The sequence below is a fragment of the Styela clava genome, chromosome 5 (genome assembly GCF_964204865.1).
Source record: "Styela clava chromosome 5, kaStyClav1.hap1.2, whole genome shotgun sequence".
In the NCBI taxonomy this organism is placed as follows: Eukaryota; Metazoa; Chordata; class Ascidiacea; order Stolidobranchia; family Styelidae; genus Styela; species Styela clava.
The window spans coordinates 3,211,963-3,231,093 of record NC_135254.1 but is presented as its reverse complement, the minus strand read 5'-3'; the positions used below and the strand labels follow the sequence as shown (position 1 = coordinate 3,231,093).

General features: G+C 36.0%; 1 protein-coding gene and 1 pseudogene across 2 annotated transcripts in view; one reads left to right on the top strand and one right to left on the bottom strand.

Moving 5' to 3' along the window:
- The window catches only part of LOC144422696 (uncharacterized), a 486,406-nt gene that overhangs the window by 355,237 nt on the left and 112,038 nt on the right, over positions 1 to 19,131 (bottom strand). The window lies entirely within an intron of this gene.
- LOC144422788 (FGFR1 oncogene partner 2 homolog) lies at positions 9,255 to 18,522 on the top strand (annotated as a pseudogene). The gene is made up of 5 exons (XR_013475391.1): positions 9,255 to 9,362; positions 13,127 to 13,268; positions 13,743 to 13,891; positions 15,708 to 15,761; positions 17,575 to 18,522. The product of XR_013475391.1 is annotated as an FGFR1 oncogene partner 2 homolog (transcript).

Below are 19,131 nucleotides of genomic sequence, written 5' to 3'. Positions count from 1 at the left end.
ATTTTCTCATATTTTTCCTCAAGATGTGGACGGAAATAGAATTCTTATGAAGTTGAATTTTAGAGGTTCTCCACCAGACGAAACTAAGCAAATACTGATAATATTCACCGGACGAAACTAAGCAAATACTAACAATAATATTCCCCAAGTCCCTAAAAATCAGAAAACTTTTCTCTAGTTTCAAACTAGGCTTATATGTGACGATATAGTACTAAATAATTTGTCAAATCAAAAATCACAATGAGATATACATAACATACTCTGCTAAGACTTCCAGTGCATATGATAATTTCCTGATGCTGTAATTACATGCACAAATTGATACACTTTAAAAGCTGTTTACGTGTTCTGCTACAGGTAATATTTTATATCAAATCAGTTTTACGCTATTAGTCTATAAATTGAAAGGTTCAGACAACAGCGCTACGTTCAATTCAAACTAGGTTCTGTCACTCATATTAATTTTGGATAATTGATTTTTCCTAATGCCAACCTTGCCATTCATTGTATCCTGGAATCAAAAAATATTTATCTCACACAAAAGTATTTACTGCAGCGACTCCAAACCGGGGGATACAGAGCGGTCGGAGGAGGGGGCAGAATTGATTTCCCATCTGCCTTCACAGGAAAACTCCCCGTTCTTACTAGTTTCATTGCCTTATATGGTTATTTCACAAGGTGTTTCACATTGTTGAGCATGAATTGTTTGAGCATAATGGGATTTGACATCCACCAATAATAATAACACTATAAATACCCCGAAATGATAAACAGAGGGGCCATTAGTGCTAAAAACTTCCGGAAGGGGGCCATGAGCCCATAACTATCTCCACATGGGATTCAAACCTGCCAACCCAGGCAGAGTAATCAGAACATATTCCTACCACTTAGCATGATGAGAAAGAGCGCTGCCAATATATTAATATACTGATCTGAAGAATAATATGAATGTTGAATTTGTCATACAAATTGATTTACTGAGCACAATCTTGGACTTTTTAAATATCCTGTTGTTCACTAATTCTCTGATATGTTTATAAGTTCTTTAAAATAACATTATCTGCTTTTCAATTTAATAATGTGCAACAAGGTTTGGCTGGCAACAGTTTTCTATGTTAGTTCATGCATATGCAACAATCAAATTTGTAAAAAATTTTTATTTGGTCATGAGGGGCTGGCTTGCATTATTTTGGTAATGAAAAAAATCAAAGAGTCTACCAGGTCATAGTAATGTACTCTATCGAAGTATTTTATCTATGTTAAAATGTAATACTGCAGGAAATCCGTTTTTTATAAGCGGTATTCGGACATGGCCTAACTGTAGCATACATGATGCAAACATTTTTCGGTTTTGTACCATTCCTAGTATATGCAAGAGAACTGCTAGTCTTTCTGCTATTACAGGGTAGATCTCATAAGTCTGTAATTGCTGATCTGTACAGCTTGCTCTACTAATCAATCCACACATTTTAAGCAATCAATTAGTTCAATAAACAATGCCAGTATTCCCATACCAAAGTTGGATTAACCGTACTGTCAAACTGTACAGCTGTACTGACAGTGACAGACTGGTGACAAAATAACTGGACATGGTTCGCCATACGATTTATAATCCAGCTTATTTATAATAACAACAAATATAGTAATATAAATACACCAGTTCAGGAAAAATGTAAGTAAAACAGAAAATTGCTAAATAGAGATTTATAACTACTTACAAATACCCACTTTCCCAGCCCTCTTACAGCTGTTGTGAATCAAGCAGAAAACAAGGAACTAGTAATCCTGGGGTTTCCAACGAAATCCTACACAGTAAAAAAACTCCCCCATTGAAAATATTTCTTCAAATAAACAATTTATAATCCTACACAGAATTAAAGTTTACAGACAATAAAGCAAATTTTTTACATTACTTAGACTTATTGAGTAATTAGGGGTAATATTCGCAAACCATGGAAGACTATACAAAAATAATTAGATTTATGAGGGGAGAACACTATGATTCCATGAAAAATATATGCAAGTCTGAAGGTTTAAAAACAAAATAAAATACCATCAGAAACTTGCCAACTACTTTGGACAACGATTTTCGATCGTCACAAGTTGAAATACAACGCAACGGTGGGCAGCAAACTTTATGAGTAAAATGTTCTAAAAAAAAAATCAAAAATCTATTTTACTCACATTTAATGCAAACTCAACAATTTGGGACCAAATTCAAATATCAATTCGCTTTTGGAAGTAACTTTAATCACAAGCATGTGTTTCATTCACAACTCTGTAGAGGCTTTGAAAATCAACAAAAAGGAGATTGTTTCCATATTTGGCGGAAACAAAAATTTGATAAAGTGATTTTGAAAATTTTTTGAGGCCATGAGTATCATATAATAAATGATCAGGAATGAAGTGTGACCTAAGGGTATATAAGCCTTCAAAATTTTAGATGACTTCCACAGTCTTTCGCGACTCCTTATCTATTGTTAAGAATCTCTTACTTGTATGGACTCTTATGTGTATATTTACATTTCTTACGATTGTCATTATACACGTTTGTCAATTTTTTGTGCTTTAAATTTTGTGTTTATTCTTGCATGTTAGAAATAAATCATCTGAATCTGTAAGAATAAATTTCCGTGTATTTCAGTATTCTGCTTGCCTAGAAGAAAAAAACAATGACAAGACAATATGGAGCTAATCATTCAATAAATTTAATTTTGATCTTATAATACAAAACAATGTAACAACAGCAAACCACACGGAGAGCAAACATAACTTAGGATGAATTTGAATATGTATGTGAGCACCATATCCACACAACATGACGACAAATGCAATCTAAAATTATGAGGTTTAATGAAATTTGTAATAAAAATATTTGTAGCAAGGCAATATATTTCCAGCGATACTAAACAAAACCTGTTGTCCATAGTCCCATAGTTCGCAGTGGACACATGAAACATGTTATAAAAAATAAACTACCTCCTATTCCAAACATCACTAACCAACAATCCATCTCAGCATGAAATATGTCCTTCATATTAATGTAGATCGGTTTAAAATGCACACAAACGCATATCACAATTCAAATTTCATTATATTAGAGAATCTATAAAATGCTATAGAAATTTGATGCAATATTTGTTCATGTTTTCACTCCCAACAGGGAAAACAGACACTGACATGTAAAGAGCTAATCTTCTTGAAACAACCTAAATATTTTTTGGGGTCGATATTGTCTACTCAATTTATTACACACTAGATGAGGTGGTGTGCATGGAATCAAAGATGTGTAATACATGTTAACCACTGAGCCATCGCTTCTGATTGTTAGGGCATACATGATCCAAACTTTTCGTGAATAACTAGTCTGTGGTTATTACTGATTTGGGGATAATCGTGCATGTTTATCTAAGTAGGGACATGCTGTGTCTTCTAGTTTCGCGCAGAGTTGTGAAGCTAACTATGATAGACAGAAACTTTTATGGCCACCGCACATTAGGAAACATGATGATTCTTAAAGAATCTAGTCAAACAAATGTTGGTTTTATCATAGTTAAAATTGGACCAAGTTAGTACACTCATGTCATGAATAATTCATGATAGTTTGCTGTAAGTGTTCATTTTGAACCAGTTCTTTAGTGGCCGCTTATAGCGCTGAGTTTTGTTCAGTGCGATCATAGTCTGCTCCGAATTGACCCGCTTAAAATAAGCAACAAAGCCGACATATTTTCAATCTAACTTCATTCAATCCTTTCCCTAAATTTTCTAGATTTAATGGGTGTTCATGATTTGAAAAATGTTCCGAATGGAAATATTAGATTAACTATATATTGGTGACGCTGTTGTTCACAGGGGAATCCCCCATTCAAATCTAACATTCCAAGATTCCTCAAACTTCGACCATTCGTTCCGTGAACCCACCAGTCCAGCATTCTTCTCCCACATAATCAATGCGGCATGGGATTCGAACATCACGAGATCAAAGCCCATATATATCTAAGTTCTGCAACAATGGAAATTGGCAGCCATTTTCGATTAACGTCGCCTGCGAGGTTACGGCGGTTCTCCGTGATCCTCGGCTAGGCTGGTACCTTCTGCTATAAAATTATAGGCTGCTCGGCGTCTAATTGCAGCGGGAATAGAAAACAGTGCAACTATCAGCAGATGCCGAGAGAAGAAACAAATGGGAAAATAATTGTAGAGGCTGCAAATTCGGCCCTGGCAGTTCGTTGTGTGAAGTTAGTCCAGTGTTTCCCAACCCGAGTCCGCGGTCTTGAATGAGTCTGCGAAGCATTTGAATGAGTCCGCAACGAGCCGGAAATTCACGGCGGGCGCAAACTCTTTCGCGAAACTTAACTATAAGCCAAATTACGATTTACGTTAGAATTTACATAACACATAAAAAGAAAGTTTATTCAAATAACATTAATCAAGTCGATAATTACTGGTTACTGAGTAGGGCTGGGCATATATTCAACTATTAGAATACCAATTTACAATTTGAAACTTTGGTAACAGGTGACGCGACAGGTCGCTTGCGCGTCGCTTAATCAGACTTGCGGAATTTCGACGAAAACACGAGGATGCACACGCTTTGATAAATACCGATAGTGGTGTTTCTTGCGAGTTTGAGCAACGAGGAATAAATTTGTGGTGGATGTCAATGGTGGAAATCCAAATTTTCTAAATTGAAAAGCGGCAATACTAAAAATAAACCGGAGAATGCTATCAGTTTTGTTTCATGATGGTCCGCGACCGATTAATAACGTTTTTTTAGACATTGCAAAAGGCAAAATTTCGGGTGCTACGGTAGGTAACGTACCAAGGCCTTTTCCTTCTGGATTATTTGCTTCACTGCCTCTACATCTTCACAGCCTCCACATTGGTAGGTACAGTACTGGAGCGTTGTACCAAAAGCTCAGATTTATCGAATTCACGAAAATACGAATTAATTAAAACAAAATATTATCGGGCCACGCATTTTTGTGTCCACAGATTGTCATGATATTTTCTGAGCAGTATTGCTTTCTTCTTGTCAACACAACCGCGGATTAGAATGATTTTTGATTTACTAATGATTTTCGATTCACTAATATACTTTGAGTATATTTTTAATAAGTACTAAATCAAGTTGTACTTTCTGGCAATTTAGAGCAGATAGTAGGATTTTTCTAACGACGATTACAAATTCGCAAGATCGCAAAAAATATGTATTATAATCAAATATATATAATGGGGCAATATATTTTCACATTATTATGTTCGTAGATTGCCGTGGCATTTTGAAGAAGTAATGCTTTCATCTTGTCGTAAGTCGACGCAACCGCGAGTTACCATGAACACAATTAAATTAAAATAGAATGACATTTAAATTGTCGTCGTTGTCATGGATTATCTATTGTGCGACAGAAAAGGCTATTATACACAAAAAGTTGGCTTTTTTGACGAACGCGTAATTGCGGAGAATTTCCAATTTTGAAATTTGTTAAATTCTGTTGTGTTTGGTTTTATCGCTTCTTCACACAAAGTACGGTTGCAATAAACGCACTTTAGGTCCGCAAAGGTTTTCGCCGATGAGAAAATAGTCCGCGTACAAAAAAGGTTGGGAAACGCTGAGTTAGTCAAACGAATGGCCAAATGTGAAACTGACATCAGGAAGACAGGCTAGTAATCTGCAGGCTTGACAGAGTTTTAGAATGATGTCACATTTAATTATCTATATCACGTTGCCCATCCGACTCATTAAAGTTAGCCCAGAAAAGTTACGGGTATCTAAAGTTAAGTTGAACTACAACGATTTTCTAAACGCTGGCTTCAGGTGTCAGATCCTAAGTAATGCAAAGTCAGAAATCAGTGCATTGAATGTACAAGATTCACTGTCATGATTGCTCGTAGTCCTGTGGTCACAACAATTCATAGTAGCCTAATTAGCAGCAATATGAATAGACAATTCGGAGCTTAGTGGAAATAATGCTTTATCTTTCGAATTCTGATCTTATGAACTGAAGGCGTGTTTAGTTAAGTCACTGTCAATTTGAACGCTTGCTATTTCTAAAATACGTTCATTTTAGAACCTACAACTCATTTCACCAGGACAAACCAGTTGTGTGTGTCAGAACTCAGAAGCCTATAATGTTGGGTCATATACAGCACAAGAGTGTGAGACTGCTGTCTAAGCCCCAAGAATGACTTCAGAAGGCTTCTGTTTATGCACATGATGTATTGTAGACTGTAGAGGACGCAATTTGATGGTTACTACTTTGCGCACAGTGAGTGGACTGTCGCATGTGTCCAGAACCACATTACACTGTGTAACACACATTTTGTTACTGGCTTCTGATTAATATTTTCTGATGAACAGTTACACACCAAAACTGAGGCAAAATGGATTTTAATTTTTTGAAAATTGAGGGGGAAGTATTTCACCCAAATCGTTTTTTTGGGGGGGATATAAAACAACATAAAACTTTCATTATAACACAGGGGTGCCATTTTCATGTGTTTTTAATTATCCAAATTTTTACAAATTTAATATTTTTTTAGCGATTAAAAGACTTAAAATTGAACATGAAAACGAAGATTATTTGTTAAAGTCAATTTCATGATTAGGCACTCATATTTAGCTACCATCGCTTGGCTTACATGGGCAGTCCCGATCTCGTAATGGAACTAAGATAAGGAAAGTTGGAATAAAAATTGGGCCTAGCTTTAACCTGGTACACATACTGCGGGTGTTTCAATTAATGTAGACTTTTTCATGTCTTTGTTATTTAATTGTTGAAAATTCTATTGTTGGTCAATCGAATAGCACTTCTTTTCCATGTCTTTTATATTTAGGTATTTACCTGCTATTGTTGACCAATTAAATAGTTCTTTTCTCATATCTTTGTTATTTGATAATATTATTTCTATTTTTGGTTAATTAAAATGTTCCCAAATTGCTCTGAACTATCAGTGGGATCAGCTCGTTTATGATGGTTTCATGAATCATACTGTAACAAATATTTAAATGAAATATTTAAATGAAAACGTTCACTATTTCTATGATGATCATTGCTTCGTTTTGTGAACACGATTCGCAAAATGTGAATTATTGAATTTTCCTATTGATTGACCCTCTTGTGTGAATCAGAAACGTTTTCAAAACCCATCTGGTAAAACTTATTGATAAGTATTAACATTTTTGGAGTGCAAGTTTGTAAAAATCCCAAACATATAGGGGAAGGTGGGGCACGTTGGGACATGGGGCACAGTGGAAAATCAGCTCTCATACTGATACTACATCCGTAATCCTGTCCACGGTTCGATGTTTCAATCCGCCCTTCGGTGAGTTACAACGTCCCCGCGAACCGGCAACGGACGGGTAGAGAGGCGCAAGCTATGGGGTGAAAGTGGTTTTGGGAGGTTGAAACTAAAATTTCATCATCCCAGTTTTTTCTACTTTAGCCTTTCCAACACGACAAACCACCATCAGATATTTTTCAGCTATAGTGCATTGTAAAATATTCATAACGTTGGCGAGTTGATGTGCCTTCCGAATTTCGCCGTGGGATGGTCTGAAAATATTTGTTTCCTATGGGGAACAATGGACCGGGGTTCAGTGGGACATGCCGTACATGGCACAATTCGACAGTGTTTGATACAATAAGTGCATAGAGACCTAGGGTTGCGTTATATTTTTTGTAATATTATGGTTTCTTTCGACCTATGGCCCAATATGGAATATATTCGAGAATCAATAATATTTCCAGATTTAGATTCGAGGAAGAAAATAATCAAATTTGTTTGCAAAATTTTTTGTCAAAATATCTGAACTATTTCAGTTGAACATTGATTTTAAAAAATATTAAATCTTCGAATTCGAAGTCTCCCTGTTCTTTAGACGAATATGCTGATTAATTGCTTATTTTCAAGGGCATACTTCGTTGAATTTCGACAGACTGACCCATTGTGCCCCAGGGTCTGTTCGAATGTGCCCCACAAGTGGGGTACAGTGGGACACCTGACAGACGTTTTTCAAAGCATTTTGGTAGTACGATATGTGTCGCAAGGGAATTTCTTAGTCGCTGAATAAAAACTACATGTAACCCTCTATGCATTAGTTCCGCAAACTTAAGTGAATATGCACAATTACCGGCTCAAAATATGCAAAAGAAAAAAGGTGTCCCAATCTTCCACACTTTCCCATATAAGTTCATGCAATTTTTAATTATTTTCAGATTATGACAAACCTATGAATAAAATTCCTCTTGCCCTATCCAGTGTGTTAGTTTTTTTCAGTAATGTGTATGTAAGCCTACCACTGAGTTGCACTCTATTATTTTTCACGTTCAGACACATTCTCATCATATCAATTCTCTGATACACTTTTCATATATAGCCAGCTTATTTTTTTCCTGATTATTATCTCGTCAAAACTCCATTAAATTTATTAATCAGTTAAGTATGAATTTCCATCACGTTATTCTGGCCCTTATTAGATTGTTTTATTTAACGAATGCAACGTTAACGGATCTCCCCCCCCCCCACGACGCCTTTTTTGTTTGTTTTAAAAACACACATTTATTACATTGCTTTTACCTAAGAATCCCCTCATTTTGTTCCCAAATTTATTGTAAAAATATTATCGTAATAGTTCAAGTTTTGCCACTGGTCATCTTTCAGTGTTGATCTTAATCACATCAGCGTATATGGTGGGAGCTGACTTCGATGGCCGTATGGTCGTATCGCTCCCTCCTGTCCATACCAAAACTGTTTATATGCTGTGGCTGTTTCATTGATGACTGTATTTTTTGTTTGACAAAATATTAAATCTCTCTTTCTCGTTGTTCTGCCATTGGTAAGAACGTTTACAATTCAATTATGCAGCTAGAGTGTCTGAAAAGAGCGAATTTATAATGTAACATTGACATCAATAAATAGCTACAGTCGCATTTACTGTCGAAAAATTTATCAAATTACATTTATAAATATAACATTTTGGTATAACAGCATGCCTCAGTGCTGCTCAAAGATTAAAAAAAACTCTGACAATGGTGCAAGAAGTGGTACAACACAATTTTTGGGAGAGTTTGTTTGATGTTCATCTATTTTCAAAATACTATTTTCAAAATACACATTGTGTAATTGAGCGAAAATTTTAGCAAATTACAATTACACAGAATGAAAATGCCTCCATTACATTACAATTACATGAATAACTGTAATTAATTAAATCAATTACAATTGATCTAACTCTGGTGTCTACTATCCCAATGGAAAAATCAACATGGAGGATTTGTTGCGCCATCAGGACGCCTTGGTTATCAGTAAATTTCGGAATCCGGGAGGCCAGACGTCGATTCCGGGACTGTCCCGGGACGGTTGGTAGACCTAGCATCATCAGGTCTTGAATAGTACTAGATTTTGCCTACTTTCCCGATTTTCCGTAGGCTATATGTGTGTGTTGACTTGCATTGCCTATATATTTGTTTTAGTGTTACGGAAAATCGAAATGAACTTTGCTAACCGTGCGTTGCGTCTATATTATGTTTGTTACCGAGCGGCGTGGGTTGTTAATGTGAGTGCCCCGTATTGGGTTCGATACTGATTGAGACGTCCTAACGGATTTCTGCGCCCTCGGAATATAACTACTGATTTAAATCTGCCCCAATAGCCTTTTAAAATAACTAAAATCAGGCTTGTTTGCGTTACACTACCCGAGCCGAATTATCGAAAATGGCGTCCCTATGACGCCATAGTGGGACAAGTTAGTTGCACGGGGTTGCGTAAAAGTACAGTGCTTGCCATCTTGTTGTTATGTAAAATCTATGGGTGATCACTGACGATTCTTATGGCGACGGTATCACCATCAGGGGCGATAGAGATACCCAGAGATGTTTTTGAACGAGTTCGCCGATTTAGCTTTAGGGAAATATTTTCGGTACCGTATTCTAACAGATACCTGGATACCGGTAGGCCTACCACTGTGAAGCTAGTAGCACGCCTTCTTCAAATTTTACGCAGTAATGCGTTAAATCTCTCATTTGTACTTGTCGGAGATCGGTGGTGCAGCGAATTTGGCTCCGCCCATAATTCTGCCTCGATATTTGACCTTTTCGCCTGGTCGCATACAAAGGTCACGGTGCTACTAGCTTCACAGTGGTGGTAGGCCCAAAGCGTATATATAATATAAGCGAGGCAACGCTCAGACAATGGACGCCATCTTGTGCCTATTGTTCTCGGCAATTTAACACGGCGCCTTATGAAAAGTTCCAACACAATTATTGGAACATACCTATTATTTTCACTAATATTTGAGGTAGGAAAATTTTGAAGATCGCGTTTTGAAGTAGAATCTTAGCCGTACATGCTTATATCGTTTCATGTTGGCCAAATTACATTTATAGTACATTAAATTGTCTTTGAAGACAAGTATACCGGTTCCGAGTTGCTTCCGAAGTAAATTGGGCATTCTGATCGTCATAATTAACCATTTGACAATGCCGTTCCTTATGACGTCACAGATGAAAAGTTGTATTTATTCGTCGAAATTACCGGCCGACCCAACTTTGCCTCAATGGCCGTTTCTATTCTGGTTAACATTTTTCGTCTGCCAAGCTCCATAATGCCCTACTGCTCAGCTCCGAGCTGCGCTAGAAGAACAAATGACGTTGTGGGATTGTTGCGGAGATATTTTACAGCCTCAAATTGGGGTATCACTATAAAATCTTTGAAAAAATGACCAAAAATGGTTCTACGCTGTGTTTGTGGTCAAATTTAACGCATTAGATAGTTTTTTTATTACTAATTGCGTTATATATTTAGATAGCATATATCTTAAAGTTCAAAATCCACCCTTCGGTTTCATTCTAGCCCTTATAACAGCGGACTTATTCGATTCGGTACGACAACACGACAAAAATTTCCCATAAGACCCCATTGTTTCGCGTTTCCCAGATATGGCACAAGATGGTGTCCATGAACTTGTTTAACATTAGGCAAGTTGGTTGCCGGCCGTTGGGTAGGCCTACTGTCAAAATTATCAACTTAGCAAGCGAATTTGTTAGAAAAATATTTTATATCTGACAAAGCAGGTGAATGCAAAAAGGAATATACCGGTAACACACAAGAGCCGTCAGCTTCCTTTTTTGTACCGGGACCAGGAAAAGAAAAGTTATCATCAAGTAATTAATTCCATGCTGACGCTTGATATTTGGTCACAAGATTGAAGGTAGTCTATAATATTTTAATGGTTCTAATTAAAATATATAAAATATTTGTTACTGCAAGAAGGTTTACAACTTGCAGACATGGGTTGTAGTACAGAATATTATGGAAATACAGTTTGTTTTTCGCCAAACCTAAATAACAATTTTGATAGAATTGTATGCCAATCGGAACCCCATGGCCTGGTTTTTGGGTAGTATGAATCAAATGTGCATGAAATGTAAAACTTGTACGGTACTTGAAGACTTGTAGTAATTTAATGTTGATACTGTAATAAAATCAATATTTTATTTCAATGCCCCCTGATTTGTATCAATTAAAGTGACTGTGTCGGGAGTTCGAAAACAAGAAGTTCAAGATATATTTCTTATCATTATTCTCTCCATTCCAGGACTATGGAGGTTTCCCAAACTGCTTTCAACTCAGTCTGGAGCACATATCAAAAAAATTCGATTGAAAGAATAAAGCTGCTGGACACAGACTCTAGTCTTGGGTATGAAAGATGTTTTATATCAAGATTTCTAACTCTTGTTTTCACTCTTTGTATTTGTGACATTCCAAGACAAACACTTGAAACTAAATAAATAATGCAATGAAAATAAAATTTAAATGGTTCAAAGAAATTTGTCCAAAATGTTCTGGCTGAAACAACTAAATCAATCGGATCAATAACCTTGCAATTAATATGAATTTCTTTCTTTTCTCCCGTTTTAGGTTCTGTACTGTTATTGTCCAACCTTTCTTTTCCTATTCTAATCTATCATAGTTGGGTCTGATTCAGGATATTGAAATTTTGAATATGAAAACCTTGCATTCATATACTTTTTTTGTGGTTTTATCATATTATTGGCCCACAAGTGAGCTAATCCTAAGTAAGGATTAGTTAGATGAGGCAATAGCAAGACATTACACACTGTGGTAATGGACTGGGTTGAACTTCTAGATCAGCCCTAATCAGCCTAGTATCAAGCGAATGTTTCATGGGTGCTTGTCTAGTGTCTTGCTTAGAGATCAGAAATAAAAACCTTGATCAAATCAAAAGTTTTTGCATTCTGCATGAAATACATTGCAGGTACTCCTCTAGTATGTTCTGGTGTCCGCCATCTTGGTTCGCATACTACAGGAGTACCAAATTGCACTGTAAATAAATTGCATAAAATCCCATGTGGTAAATAAATTTGCATTTTTAATTTCAAGGTAGCAAGAATATATTGCGATCTGATCTCTCTAACATGAAAACGATGAATTGCGACAAAGTTTGACCGAACACCAGAACACATTGGAACTTATCATGGCCAAGTACTGACAGCAGATGATGAAGTTTACCGAGCACCAAAAGTATCAACATTTTTCAAAACCCCAAGGTTAGAAAAGTTAATTGTTTTACTAATTTTTTTTAAAGGTTTAAAATACCATGTATCTAAAGCAAATAAGAAAAACTTGCTAACTAATCCCTTATTATGTAATGTTGATATGTAAATTAGCTTTAATATATTCTTATTGTTGTGCACAAGTCACACTCCAGCTTTTTCTACACTTCAAGTAGTTTATAATGTCATAGCTAATCAAATCAGTGTTATAGTAATAATAAAGAGTTCCGCACCAAATTCAGAAAATTCCACCTTGGTTGGAAAAAGAAGCTCCATAGTATTTTGAATTGTTTTAAACCTCTCGGGGCCCTGGAAACACAATAGTTAACTAGTGATTTTGAATCTTATTTTCTGGTTAAACTCTCAAGAATATTTTAAATGCTCAGATCATAAAAATATTGTCCACGTCAGTAATGCTGAATGCGTCATATCAGAAATATTTTAAATTAAAAAAAGGAGCGTTTATGTGGGCTACACTGCAACAATCAAACTTATCAATGCTCTTTAACATACACTTCCAAATGATTTAATTTCATCTATTATCCCAGAATCATGACAGCGCTGCTGAAAGTCTTGCCGAACAGGCTTCAACTCTCAAGAAAGAGATGGAAGCGAGAAACACATATCAAGAAAATTTGATTGAACTGAACAAAGTTGCCGGACACAGACCAATGTCTACTTTAGTCTTAGGTATGACAAATTTTTACAAGAACCAGTATCAGCTTTGCTCATTTTGTAACGCAATATTTATTCTATTATCTTTACCTGTATGATATTTTCGGACATAAATGTTCGATTTTTATTTTTACTGAACACTGGAGCCCGGGCCACCAAACCATTCAATGTGGTCCTTGTCAACACTAAATTATTTCCCCATCAAGCATAAAATCTGAATCTAACAGTTATGTTAAAAAAGCTGCTCATGTGGGTAAAAATACATGTTTTCATTGTTTTGACTTGTGTCTTTATTATTGGAACGCTGAGCAACAGTCGTATTCTTTTATCTTTCTCGCATTGATTTTTTGTGTGGCCCGGCTAACTGTATGAAGTTGGTTATATGGTCAACCAAAAAATGTTGCACACCCCCCTTGATAGTAAAAAAAATAATAAAATGTAAATCTCAAACAAAGTTATGTTTGCCAAATTCCCATTTCTGTCTCCAAGGTATTCAGCAAGAAAATAATGCAACCTACATGGTTCCTACAACATGAGAACGATGAATTGCGACAAAGTTTGACCGACCACCAGAACGCATTGGAACTTATCATGGCCAAGTACAGACAGCAGATGATGAAATTCACTAAGCACCAAAAGTATGTTGATCTTGTCAGTGTATTTCATGATCTCAGGGAAAGGAAAGTCTATTGTTTTACTATAAAATGGCTGTAATTAGGGCTGTCCAAAATCGAATAATTTTTTGATTCGAATCGAATCGAATATTTTCGCCGAATCAAACCGAATAATCGAATATTATTGCGCAATATTAAATCTGTCTCTATTATACAATAAACGTCTGCCCTTCGATGTTGTGGTAACGTATGTGCAGTTACATCTTACTTACTGCTGGTATTTTGCAATACAATGTTTTCAGATTTATGAAAGGAGATCACACGCTTGTATGAACTGGTCAAAAAAATTGATGGATTGAGTTTTAATAGGACATGTAAAGCCTGTAGATGCTATTTTAATCCTATTCACTAGTCTTATGTTTTTTTGTGTAAATTTCAGCAAAATAATAACAGCCATCAATATAGATAAAACTGTTGCTAAAGTTCAAAATTGCATTTAAAATTTCCAAGCTGGTTTGATGACAATATTATTTGACGACTATAATATTGTTAGTGTACAACAGCCATCAAAATGCAAGAGTGCAATTATTTGTCTTGGTATATAGATGGATAATACAGTAATTCATAAGAAATTACAAATTCCATTCAAAGAAGGTATTGCCATCATACGGATCCCAAAACACCTGTTTCAGCTTTGAGTTGCCTGTACCATGTTCCTATGATAACTAACTCAACAGCTTCAAATCGATTCTATTTATAGAACTATCGTTTTCTAAATTGTCTCCTTTTTCTCCTTGTTCTCTCTCAAAAACGTCATGACCAATTATACCTTTTTATGATGACCATGCATGAAATGGCTAATCACGTGCCACCGGGCGGGCATTAGTAATGACATGTTTATCACAAAATGAAGGCGAGAGAAATATCGGGAAACCAATTAAGCCGGGAGCAAGAGTGGTCTGAGCTCGGAGCGCCGCCGCTTGCCTGATGAAAAACATCCCGTAAAGGTGGTTTCCGCTTTATGTACAGGTACCTAATTTCAGCGATTCGAAAATTAGCCGAAAAACGATTCGAATAATTTGCGATTCGATTCGATTTCGAATATTTGGTTCGCTTGGACAGCCCTAGCTGTAATATTACTAATAAACATTTAATTGAAGTTCCATTCTTTCAGAATACCTTTTGGTTTTAATACGAACAATCCTATCTCCCGTAGAAATGGCAAATTAAGGTTTTTATCCTAGGTTTTGGCCAGTTCAGTGCAGCGGCTCCAAAAGTTTACATTCAAATGCGACAGTCTATATATTATATGTCCAGGGTGTCCATGAAGTCCCTTTACAATTTCAATTTTGTTGTGAAGTGGATTAGGCATATTGGAGCGACAATTCTAAAAGCTAAGAAGTCCATTATACGATTATAGCATGGGGTGTGCAACTTTTAATACAGGAGGTCCAGATAGAAATAACTGGGCGAAACCTGTTACGACATTGTAAAGTCGTAGGCATGAATAAACTAGACTCAGGTATAGGCTTCGCAACGCACAGGGATAGGAATTACTCACACGTAACAAGTTAAATTTAATTGAAAACTGATTTCGCGGCCTGTACACCATTCAAAATTGACACTCTTGTGGGCCGCATTTGGCCCATGGGCCAGTCGCAGGTTGCACACCCCTGCATTATAGTATTTGTAAATTAATATTAAGAATCAAAAGCCGTATAGCTGAATAATATTCACAAAGAATAATTACTAAGTTTTACTTGGATTCAAATATTTCAACAAAATCAGTGAACTGTGACTTAGCAGCATTATTAATTTTATTTATATCTTCCATTTTCAGCATCCAGATCACAAAAAACAATATCAAGAAGAGAATATGGAACTCATTGATAAGGTATTGAGACTAAAGTTATTCTAGTCCACAGTTAGGTTGTAGTGCTTGGTTACGCCATCCCACAATATTGGTTACCCTGGCCCACAATTCTGGTCCCACATTTCAGTTTATCACAGATTTGATTATGGGGATTGGTTTTGATGTAAAAGAACATGTTATTAGTCCCATATCGAACTTCATTAGGTATTTCCTGCCAAAAATCCCCTAATCGCTATAAATATATGCACGGTTAACCCTCTGACCACCACAAAATTGTGGCATGGCAAATTGTGGGAGTAACCTTGCATAACATTGAGCATTTTTTGTATAATCTTATAGTAGAAACAGTGTGTACCAATATGGAGGTAACTAATTTTGTTCGCCTATTTTACATCAGGTCGTGTAAAGGGACTGAAACCTATGGGTAGAGAGTATATTCACTTGGCTAACACAAACAGTCCCCGAACTCGTAATAGAATAAGGAAAATACGAATGAAATTATGGCCTAACCCTAACCTGGTACACACACTAAGGCAGTACTGAAATAGGCATCCTGATTAGAGATGTACCGATGTATCGGTATCGGCAATATCGGCCATTTTTTCGGTATCGGCCATATATCGGTATCGGTCAGATTAAGGCCGATATTACCGATATATTTACCTTTTTGATATGGTCCAGAATGTTTTAAAAGATAAGTTGGAATACTACTTTTTAGTTTATTTTTGTCTGGAGAGATCGTGAGCTATGAGCCATACATGGACTTTTGGCACGGGTATAAATTCTGACTGTTTGTCGTCAAGTACGAGTGTCATTTAGTCCGTCGACATCGATAAACTAAATTCCGACACAATTATCCCACTACACAGGTATTAATTTTAATTCTGCTTAACTACACGATTTCTTTATAGATATATTGACTTGGCCGCCTAGCTCTAGACTGTCTCAAAATATAGGATAGCAATTGTAAAATATTATAAAATAGTGAAGTAAAAAAACATCCTCAACGGTTATCGGTGGGCCTTCTTTTTGTCGGTGCTGATTGATATTCTTTCATGTTGGCTTTGACTTATTGCGTCGACGATTACGATTAGCCACTAAATTAAATATTTGTAAAATGCTTTTAATTTGAACGTAGGACGGCGGCGCTAGAATGTGTGGGTGATATTCGATATTCTTTTAAACACGAATAACGATATTCGAAGCTCGCGATATTAACATTAAATTCAAATTGGACATCCCGGCTCATGAGTTTTCTGATTGAACACCGAGATTACTAGCGTTACTGTACAATGTATCTTAATCAGTTACAGCATATGGATACCACACATTAATTTCATATTATGTGATATATATATCTTTTTTTTCGATCTGAAATAATGTGTACTATGAACAACGCTTAAAGACCATTGTTTTAACCCGTCTGCCCTACATAGCATACATAATTAAGTAATAATTACATAGTATCGGTATCGGCAATATCGGCCTTTTTGTAGTATCGGTGTATCGGTATCGGCGTTTTTAGCTGGTATCGGATCGGTATCGGTATCGGCGACAAAAGTGGTATTGGTACATCTCTAATCCTGATTAATCAAGTTCAGTTTAAAATATATTTGCCACTGATATCCAACAATATGTGATGGGCTACTATAATTTGTAGGACTTTATAATCTTTCTTACTTGGCATTCTGTCATTAGTAATGCTGGAGGATTGACAATAATTATTCAAGCAAAATAATTCAACCACATGGTGGCGCTAAAGGTTCAATTATTCCAAAACGAAATAGATGGCAGTTTTATCTTGAAAAACATTGATTATCTTTCCATGTCTCAGATCCATGAGATGGCTGCTGTGAGGAGGCATGCTGCGGATGTTGATGATGAGCAATATCTCAGAGATTACGAAGAATTATCCCGATTGGAAACAGAAAATGACATTTTAAGAGAAATGCTGATGATATCTAAGAGTAAAGACTGAAAAACCAGAGAATGAATCTGAAATGGTGCTCACTGACGATACTGCTAGTGATAAGACAGTTATACATGAGGGGGAATCCCCCTAAGACTACTCCCCAGGCAATTTTTATATTACAATATGGAAGAAGTTTATTTTCCTTCGAAAGTTACTCCTGTATGTGTGCCAGGTTCATAATTTCGATTTTCTATATCATAGTTCTATTACGAGTACGGGGACGTCTGTGTTAGCCAAGTGAATATACCCTCTGCCCATAGGTTTCAGTCCCTTTACACAACTTGATGTAAAGTAGGCGAACAAAATTAGTTACCTCCATATTGGTACACATACTTCCGGAGTGCCCCTTTGTCCTTGTGTTTCTATCAAAACTCAGTACTGAGAAAATATATGTGGTTTCCTTTTATAAAATCTGTTTTATAGATTTAAAAATATATATGAAAAGAACTATAACGCCATAACAAACAATCTTGATTAGCTTATAATCATTAGTCGGCCGAGGAATCATGTGAATGAGGATGCCGAAATATAATGTCTGGAAATTCCAGACCCAAATATTTTTGAAGTTTTGTATGCGGACCTTTGGTAAAATAGTTGAGTAGCCCTGGTCTATATTATTATATTTATCTTGTTAAAATATAATTAAATACACGGATATAATATAATAAGTGTGTTTCATGAGATACTTTCATTTTCTCAACATTAGAGGTGAGATCAGGCTCAAAAATTTCGACCCGGCCGGAGTCCTACTAATTAACTGGATTTGCAGGCTCGAAGCAAACCCGAAATTTCATATTTTAATCAGGAGATCCCTGAGCTACATCAAATTTCTGTTTCACATTTTTTGATTGGCATATTATAATGTATAATCAGTTACACAGAGGTTCTTAAGCCTTGAAAATGTTTATTGGGGTCGCTCTAGACAAGAAACACTCGAAAGAGGTTCTGGTTGTCACTCAAATGAACACATTATATGTCAATTTTGATGTTTCCAAATTCCCCACCTTGAGCATTTGATAAAGCATGAGATTGGAAAGACCACAGGTCATGGTTGTCACATCTTCCTGTACTGTACTTACTTGGGGCAATGGTTTAGTACAAAATCGCACTGTTGTAGTTATCAAAATGAATATCGAACAGAATAGAACATTCATAAAAAAAAAAGAAATGCAAAGTTGGAATATTTGCACATCTGTGACAGACTTAGCATTTTAGAGTTTTATACCAATTGGGGTTAGAGGTAAACAGATAAAATTGCCCTTGTCCCTGTAGGTGGAATTCTATAGCTAGTCTTACTTCTGGACAAAAGCAGTGAATTGTTTTTTATTTTAGAGTTATTATCATACTGTGGAATGGAATTTTTATTTTTGGTAATTTCCTCGCATTTCCAGATACCTTCAGAATTAATTATGGTAAATG